Source organism: Ostrea edulis, chromosome 1 (assembly GCF_947568905.1).
Source record: "Ostrea edulis chromosome 1, xbOstEdul1.1, whole genome shotgun sequence".
Classification (NCBI taxonomy): Eukaryota; Metazoa; Mollusca; class Bivalvia; order Ostreida; family Ostreidae; genus Ostrea; species Ostrea edulis.
The window spans coordinates 16,390,471-16,400,578 of NC_079164.1; the positions used below are offsets into that span (position 1 = coordinate 16,390,471).

A 10,108-nucleotide genomic window follows, 5' to 3' on the forward strand; every position below is an offset into this window, starting at 1 on the left:
TTACATCAAAGTACTCACCTTAAGATCCCAGACTCTGTAGGTACTATACAGCCATTGCAAGGTGTTTCAGTGAAACAAACATCAATTCTTCGAAGTACCTCCTCATCCTTTTTGCAGTATTACTTCTGTCTAAGGAATGTGTTTTGTCCAACTCGTCTCCAATTGTCCTCAACCGTTCAGCAACAATTCGTATTGTTTTCTGCTGATTCTCTATGTTGGAGATTTCGATATCACCAAAATCATTTACTTCTATAACCTCCATGATGTGTTTATGTTCCTGCTCCATTGCTACAACTATCTGAACTTACATGTAACTGCTTCGTACGTGGAAAGTAAATGTATCGATACTAAATTCTCATTCAATAGGCCATTATATATACATACTGAGATATACATGTCAATATCCAATGTGCTGATCCGATTGGACACCAGTAACTGTGTCAGTAGTCTAATGCCCTACTGTCCGGGATACTCGTGTATTAACTGTTACATGGTCCGGCAGGTTAATGAACCATTGCAACCTGCAGCGTGTGGGAAGAGTCTGATTATTGACTCCTGGAAAATTAATATGTGCATGTTGTATCTTCATCCCCTCGTTTGATAGTTGTTAGTGTTTATATTGTTCCCGTTATACATACATGTTATCCAAAAACATGGCCAAAGTTTGAAATCTATCAAATTAGTTTGTTGTCCATGATATTGTATCTTCTAATCGTTTCTTGCAATTTACAATGTTTGATTACAATTGTAAATCTCGATAACAGGAAAAATCAGCTTTTTGAATTGCATTGAATCGAGATATTCTGCTACCATTTTAAAACAAAACCAAAATATTAACAAATTAAGACATAAAATAAACAATTTTTCAAATATTTGATATCAAAATGCGTAGGAATTGGCAATTTAAAAAAATACATATCATAAATTTAGTACTGAGTAATACCTTAAAATGATGAATCGTTAATGGGTTTTGCTTTACAAAAAAAATGCTTTTATAATTTCTATTAGCAATATGTTTATTTGTGTTGTTCTCTTATATGCTATATACTACATGTACAGTTGGTCGCATTTCATTATAAGTTAAAGATATTCTCAATAGGACGCAAAACAACCTCTTTTAACAACAGGTAAACGTTAGTAAACCGTCGTTCAATATACATCGCGGTAGGCTTATTTATGAATCTTCCATTGCCTCACACTAAGCCAAGAAGATTGAGACTGGGGTCAATGTTTCAGGCGGCGACCCTCCCTTTATAGATATAATTGATTATTAACTGAATATGATAGTACATAGTTTACCAATCTCCTTATATGTCACGCACATTTCCTTTTGAAATCTTTCATCAGCGTCTTTTCTTATTCTTCTATAGGGCGTTTACCTTATTGTTCTACCTGTACTGCTCTACCAATAGTAGAGCATAGGAAAAATAAGTGAATAGAGATTACTGCACATTACAGCGTGACTATGTACAACTGCACAAATATGTTGTTTTATAAACATGTAAGACTTATTTCTGTTGTCAAATCGATGCAATATACATTATGGCAAACCAAGTTTTAATTGTATAATATGTAAATTTCATGCTACTCTTGCATGATGATTCAACTCACTTACTAATACATAGACACTTTATGATACAAATGCGTTATAGAGGTATTAAATAGCGATATATACATGTATCTAGAATTGCATCAGATCTTATTATGTGAGCCCTATACCCACACCATGGGATGAACAACCTTGGAGGCTGATGTCGTTGGTCTGTATGCAACAGATGATTTCTACAGAATTTATCAGAGTTTTCCACTTACTATGTAAACAATAGTATCAGAGGCAAGGGTGGCGGGTGATTCATTGATGGATTTTACAGTTTACTGTCAAGATAACTGTTCCTCATTTTAATGCCTGTGCCCTTCATATCAAACATGAAGACTTTCTTCAAAGTTAACATTACAGCAATGTGAAATGGAAAATGTTAAGCTTTGTCAAATATGTACAGGCATGTACTCTCCTTAGATCATAGTGATTCACGTAGATAACGTTCAGTTATGTAACAAATTCAAATTTAATTGATACTTAAGGTCCCTGAATACACAAACAAACTTGAGAATTATGTTTCGACCACGGTGTTTGCATTTAAAATTATTATGTAGTTTCCTATTGATTATCAAATACCTTAAATTTGTATAACAACAAGGTTGGTTGATACAATGCTAATCCTCAATGAGGGGACTGGTGAAGAATTAGATATAGTATACACAAGTACTTCGAAGTTGATTTTAAAGAGATGTTAAAGTCCCTTATTGACAATATATATGCAGTCATCGGAGACAAGGTCTGCCTTCCAAAAGTGTTGAAATTCCCATGGGCACCACTTGTGCTGCTTTATTAGCTGACCAGATTTTGTTTTATATTAAGCATAATTTATTCAATAACCGAAGAGGTAGAGATCTTCTGCAGTGGTCTTCAAGTCTACATTTATTAACAATATTAACTTCCATCCATATGTGAATAGGTGAAGATAACGAACAGTGGTCAATCTCATAAATCCCACAAAGAATACAAAATTTATAGTAGGGCAAACACTAACCCCTAGACACTCCAGAGGTGTGTATCTAGAAAAAATGTGAATCTAGGAAGAGTTTAAGTGTTTGTAAAAATTATATGAGGTGTTAACATTTTTTGAAAAAATATGCTAATTCTAAGATACATGTATAAATGTTTGACACTTCCCAGATTCTTTAAAATGGTGTACCTCTTTCCACAAAACAAAGTAGCATTGCGAACAAGATTCATGCCATTATAACATATATGTTTATTTCAAAGATAAGAGGCTCGCGTACATCATGAAAAGAAAAATTAACCTTGTTCACAAAGTTAGTCGATGTTTTCAAAATCAGATCGATGTTTTCAAAATCACAGATAAGAGTTTTTGAATAACCTTTTGGGTCAAATATAACAGCAGACGAATATGTTTTAGTCTTAAATTACCAGTAATGCACGGGATCAGTTGTAAATATTATCAAAAGAATTCAATATAGCCCAAAAAGGGAATCTCGTATGAATTTCAGATTTTAATAGGTCCTGTGACCTTACAACATCTATGTTTTTGTAAAACATTTCCTATTTGAAATCCATTGTAATATCGCTTATTTTCAAAGATTAAATTTTTTGTTTGAAAAAAAGATTTGATCGTGGGGATCATTATATTGCTGCTCATTTCCTTTCATACTCCCTGGAGTATATATTTTCATTAGTATATTTAATACACTGCTATTACATGCAAGGTGAAAATAACGAACAGTGATCAATCTCATAACTCCTATAAACAATACAAAATAGATAGTTGGGCAAACACGGACCCCTGGACACACTAGAGTGAAACCTTTGATACCTTGACTTCTTGTAGATTCTTATTTTATGCGAGTACTTAATATCGTGAAAATATTTGTAGTCAAACCGCAAGGGGTTTAGAAGTATTTTAGCAATATAAAAATAAAAGCGAGTAATTCATATCGCGAGTGACACTTCTCATGAAATTTCGTAAAACATTTCTCACGTATATCTTATTTTGGATTCAACAGTACTATGGGGAAAACATATAAATACTCACAACTTATTTCAGCGCAAAAGCGTTGATATTTTCTAACAAGTTTGATATTTTTGATACTGCATGAACAAGTGTAAATAACGAAAAGTGATCAATTTCATCAATCCTATTAAGAATACACAATTAAGAACAGGGCAAACACAGACCCTGGATATACCAGTGATGTATCAGGTGCCTAGGAAAAGTAAACATACCATGTGAGCTTATATCTTGATCAGGGAAACTGAGTAATCCGCAGTCAAAATCGGTATGCAAATCAAATTATTTTAACTACCACAAATTTACGAAAAGCTGGCTTTAAACGAGACTATGGAAACTTCTATAGTATCAATTCATTTGCCAGTAGGCTATCTCAATTTAGAAATTGATCATACGCAGAGCATGCTCTAGCGTATCGAAACACTGGAGAGACATAAACACCATAGGTGATGATTAAATATTGCTACACAAAAATATGGGAAGTTGACGATAGAGATGCTGAAGTGATCTCGTTTATCATAAAATTGTGCTGTTAGTTTCCCTTGAAATTTGTGTTCAATAAAATATCCAAATATGTAGCAGATATGAAATACTCTGTGGTTTCGTTGATTTCGAGTTCAATGAGATATATCGAATCGACATATAAATGAAAATAAGTATTGTTAATAGATAAAACGTCATTGTCGAGTAGAAGGTCACAGCAATATATCTCAGTAGAATAAACATTCCAACAACATTAACATTAAAAACCCTTTATTTGATATAGTAAAACCTTTAAAATTATTGCTGATGGTAGTAGTTTTTGTACGGGTACATATTCACTAATAAGATACATGTATAAACATACATTTAGTATAAACATTTCTAAATCAATAACATATTTTGTATATTTCAATTTAATGAAAAGAAATCACTTAAAAAATTAAATACAAATATTTATTTAAAAGCATCCAAACTTCTGCATAGATGTTTAGTATAATTAGAACTTCAAATGATAAAGTTTTTGAGATAATTTAAAATGTTTCTGTCACTATAACGGTCTTTCAGTTTCCGGTAGCTCTTAATGCATTGACTACTGGCATGTCTCTTAGATCCAAAATGTATCCGCATTGCATGACATCTCGAAAACACATCGACGGACACACTTCATGTAATGTATGTTATAGATCCTAGTTACGTCCGATTACTCAACACATTACACATTATAACATCTTGTTCTAGGACTTGCTCTCAATGGGATGGACGTTGAAGTAGAATTTCATTTTCCTGCAGAATAATAGACAATTATAATGTTACACTAATGAAAGTAAATGCATAAAGTTACATCAATTTTACATTTAAAGAATATCTGTATTATTTGGAGAACAGCAGATAGGATGATGAATTTCTACCCTCATAAATTGCCATTTATTGCAAATCCATGTATTTACAATTAAATATGATCTACGTTTTATGCAGAATGAGAGCTCACATTTTCTCTTAACTCCTATAGGGAATACAAAATTAAGACTTAATTAAACACGGATATAAACAGCACATGCAGCTGATAATGGAATATTGCTACATAAATATGGGGGAGATGACGATGGAGAAGCTGAATTATCCCGTTTATCATAAAGGTGAGTTGCTAGTTTCCGTTAGCAACTATGTTCAATAGAATCTCTAAATACGAGTAGATGTGGAAGACTCTGGGGAATAAATTATGCCTCATAGGAATATAAAAACAAGTGAGCTAAGAAAGGAACACAATTCGTGTCCATGAGGAGGTGAAGATAACGAAAAGCGACCAATTTCATAACTCCTATAAGGAATACAAGATTAAGAGCTGGGCAACACGAGCTTCTGGATACACAAGAGGTGGGGTCAGGTGCCCAGGAGGAGAAAGCATCCCCATCCATGGGAATTTCAACAGACTGTTGGAAGACACTATTAAGGAACTCCAGCATATTTTTAAAATCAACTTCAGAGTACCAGAGTGGTGTTTAATAAAGTAATTTTTGGAATGAGTGATCACTAGATACAAATATTTCCTTTTCCATTTTATGTTGTCTATGGTGTAAAAAAAAATCTAGTATTTGATTTATTGTGAGGAATGGTCCTGTAAAGTGTTAAAATTCACACGTTTGTTGTTGCTGGTTTGAGAAAATGTTTGTGATTTCACATTTACTCAAAGTTCTTTAGAATGTTTTAGAATTCACATTTGATTTACATGGCTACAGTAACAGTTCTTCTTATTATTATTGGATAATCAAAAGTAGGTCAGTAACCCAATGCTCCACTATTTCTTGAGTATTATCGTGATACACATGTACATACGCTGTACAGCAGAGTGATAAAATTATGGTTTAAGTGACAGTTTAGCATAACCTGTGCAGTATAACTCCAATTTATAAAACCTAATATTCCATACTGCTACATGTTATGCTTAGCTTCTATCAAAACATTTGTTTATATGATTTTCTTAGCTGTTGTGGAAATTCACATTAAGAATGTAAAAGATCTAAACACATAAGATCAAGAATAAATTCATGTTTCCATATTGTTATGGTAAGGGAAAGCTGTGTGTACTATATATGTAAATGATTAATAATGAAAGGCGAAGATAACGAACAGTGATCAATCGCATAACTCCTATAAGCAGTACAAAGTAGATAGTTAGACAAACACGGACCCCTGGACACACCAGAGGTGGGATAAGGTGCCTAGGAGGAGTAAGCATCCCCTGTCGACCGTACGAAAAAGTTTGGTTTTTTTTGGGGGGGGGGTTGTTGTTGTTGTTTTTTTTTTTTTTGCCAGCTCATGATGAATTTCGGCTTACTTGTTAGAAACCTTTCAAACGTATCATTATTCATGTAGCATCTAGAATTATGTCGTAGTTGCAGGGGAAAAAACCACCAGAGGTATTCAATATTCATATTTTCTTGATTCGTCGTATCACTTTTGGTATCAACCATGACCAATCTGCTACCAAATAAGGCCTTTATCGTACCTTCTATGAAATGAACAAAGTATTACTGAACAGTCTGCCTTTCGCATATTGACAATTTCTCTTTAGAAGCAACACGCTGGTTTTTGTCTAAATGACAGCACAAGGAACACTTGTGTATTCTTTTCTAACTCTAGTTGCATTATGTGACTATTCACTGAGAATGACAGCGAAAAGAGAGGAGAAAGAGAAACACACAGGGGATGCTTACTCCTCACAGGGGATGCTTACTCCTCCTAGGCACCTGATCCTACCTCTGGTGTGTCCAGGGGTCCGTGATTGCCCAACTATCTATTTTGTATTGCTTGTAAGAGTTATGAGATTGATCGCTGTTCGTTATCTTCACATTTCTTAAAACCAACAACACGTTTAACATCCAAAGTGTCGGATCTGAATATAGATACGATGTCAAATAAATAAAGATATATAAAGAAATAATATGAGAAACGGCACGAACAACATGAAACTGTCAAATTTTTGGGGCTATGAATTGCCAATACAATTTAACTACAGTGGCTGACCAACAAAAGATGTCTACATATTGAAATTATAAGAATTACATGGAGAAATATGTCAAGTTCTGGGTTTCAGTCACTGTTTTAACGATAGTTTATGTGTTTGGCCAACTCTCTATTTTGTATTGCTTATAGGAGTTATGAAATTGATCACTGTTCCTTATCTTCGCCTTTCATTCTATTGATGTGGTATTTGGATAATTTCCCTCTTTTATCATGGTCAGGATCCTTTATATAGCTAGAGAAATGCTAAAACGTATTTCGTTGACACATCTCTTCAATTCCATGATAGTATACTTCTCTGCAGTAAAGTGTGGTAAAAAATGATATTTGGATATTTTCTGCACGGTAAACGTAAAATTAAACTCCGACATGACACAATTCCACCGTACGAAGCCCCATTCTGTATTTTTCACTTTTCTGTATAATTAGAGGATGGTGTCGACGAGCTCTAAGTGGAAATATCAATCACCAGCCTTATTAAGTAGAGAAACCAATCTGGACAGGACATTGCCAGTAATCAAATTCTCAGGCAGCACATTTATAGTCAAACCACCAGAATTGGCAATATCGCTGTAAACCGATTTCCCTTTGGTCAGATACAACATCTATTAAGTATAATTGTAATCATGAATTTGTTTCTCAGAAACATAAGATTTTTTTCACATCTTCCTTTCCCTTTAAACTATTTTTCCCCTTCATTAGAGAACAAGTTTCACGCTACTTTTTTAGTTTGAAACAGTGGAAATATTGGTAAAAGAATAAGTAATATAAGGATTAAATATAACTGACTATTTACTTGATAAGATTCTGTGTAATAAGCCTGACATTGTCGTTTTCATTTAATTTTGTTAATATAATATTTTGATCGTGTATTCACAAAGACACGATCATCATCTAATTAGTTAGTACTAAAGAGAAATGTGTGTAATTGAAAATTTGGATAATCAAAGTTGCTGAAAAGTACTTTAAGTCACAATGACTTCCTTATATGGTAGAAGTAAATTGCAAACAAAATTAATCTCACCAAAAATAATTGGTAAATGTACTTACTGAGTACATGTACTACATGAATACAAATTTTACATTATAGTACTTATATAAAGACAGATCAGTACAGACAGAAGTGGGCCTTAAGAACTAAATCCCATTAATTCACAGTACGTTGAAAAAGTAACGTACACCGTTTCTAAAAACCTCATGAATAATCTATCTCACTAACGTTGTCCACCGTGGACGCATGCGTCAAGTAACTTTATATTAATATATATATATGATTTCGCTGCAAGTTATTGTAGAATCATTAGAGTTCGTGAGGGCACAATTTTCGTGGGTTTTGTGGATACCCCTTTCTCAGATATTTCATACCACAACGAAATACACAAAATATTTCATGTTTCAATGTATAGAAATCATATCCACAAAATTATATCCCAACAACACTGTTAAACCTATTTATTTACCAGATAGATCATTGCACAACTATTGTTCTTGAATATTTCATCCTAATTAAGGTATAATTACATATATCTGGTCATGTATTAGACAATTCCACCTTAGATGTTTATATTATTTCAATTTTCAATTTTCGATTAGATGTACTGGATGTTTAGAATCAATTGTTACTTTCATAAGTACATATGTATGTGTCTATAATATATTTATATTACATCAAACGAGATGAAAGGTGAAGATAACGAACAGTGATCAATCTCATAACTCCTATAAGCAATACAAATAGATAGTTGGGCAAACATGGACCCCTGGACACACCAGAGTTGGGATCAGGGGCCTAGGAGGAGTAAGCATCCCCTATTGCCCGGTCACACCCGCCATGAACCCTATATTCTGATCAGGTAAACGGAGTTATCCGCAGTCATAATCAGTGTGCCAAGAACGGCTTAACAATCGGTAAGAAACACGTCAGACAGCATTTGACCCAATGATAGGTTGGATTGGCAAACTAGGTCGTTATAAGGACCATAGAATTTGTGAAATGCTGACTTTAAACGAGACTGTTGAAACCCCTGCACCATCAACTTGTTTGTCAGTAGCCTGCCTCGATTTAAAAACTGGTCATACGCAGAGCAAGCACTTGCGTATCAATTCAATTGAGTGATATAAACACCATATGCAGGTGATAATGGAATATTGCTTTAAAAAAATATGGGAAGTTGAGATAATTTGTCACTGTCGTGTTTTTATGATAATGTTTGAATTCTGTGTTTCTCAATTTCTTTTATGTTTGATCTATGACCTTACAAAACATAAATAATCATCATCTACATCGTCTCCAAAGATCTCTCCTGAATCCTTCCAATTTTTTAGCTGTTTAGCATTTCGTTATTAGTTTTCTTTTCATTGCCTATTGACATATTGAAATTATTCCCCGATACAGTATTGTGATTTTTGATAAATTGATTTAGTTATTCGGGGGAAAAGGAATCATAATTTGCTAGTGATGTATGTGTTTGATAATTTTTTTTAATCACTATGAAAAACTGGTTTAATCCATTCATATATAGGGGATGTAGCTCAGTGGTAGAGCGCTCGCTTCGCATGTGAGAGGCCCCGGGTTCGATCCCCGGCATCTCCACTTATTTTTACGTGATGAAAGATTATCGAGAGGGACGTTAAACACTATACAATTAATCAATCAACAATCCTACATCAGGGATAACCTTGCAGGTCGCTGACTCAGTTGTGGATACATTTAGCTCGCTTGATTAAAATTGCATTTAAGCAATGTGAAGCTAATTTATTCTAGCATTATTCTTAATACATGGTAATAATCTGAATATGCAATTTTTACGTAAACTATTTTGAGCTTAGCTTTAGCTCTCATGTCTCAAATACCTGTAAAAATGCTATGTAAAATTTCAGCAACTGACCACGAGTTTGGTATTTCTGTGGCGAACGTGAAACAAGAAAAGTAGAAGAAGAAAAGTACAGGGAAGGGTCTTGCAATTCGCATGCAATAATTACAAAGACGCATAAAGTTATCTTCTTCAAAAATC

General features: G+C 33.8%; 1 non-coding gene across 1 annotated transcript; it reads left to right on the forward strand.

Moving 5' to 3' along the window:
• Nucleotides 1-9,615: 9,615 nt before the first annotated feature.
• On the forward strand, nt 9,616-9,687 carry Trnaa-cgc (transfer RNA alanine (anticodon CGC)). The gene has a single exon. It is a non-coding gene; the product is annotated as a tRNA-Ala (tRNA).
• The last annotated feature ends 421 nt before the right edge of the window (nt 9,688-10,108 follow it).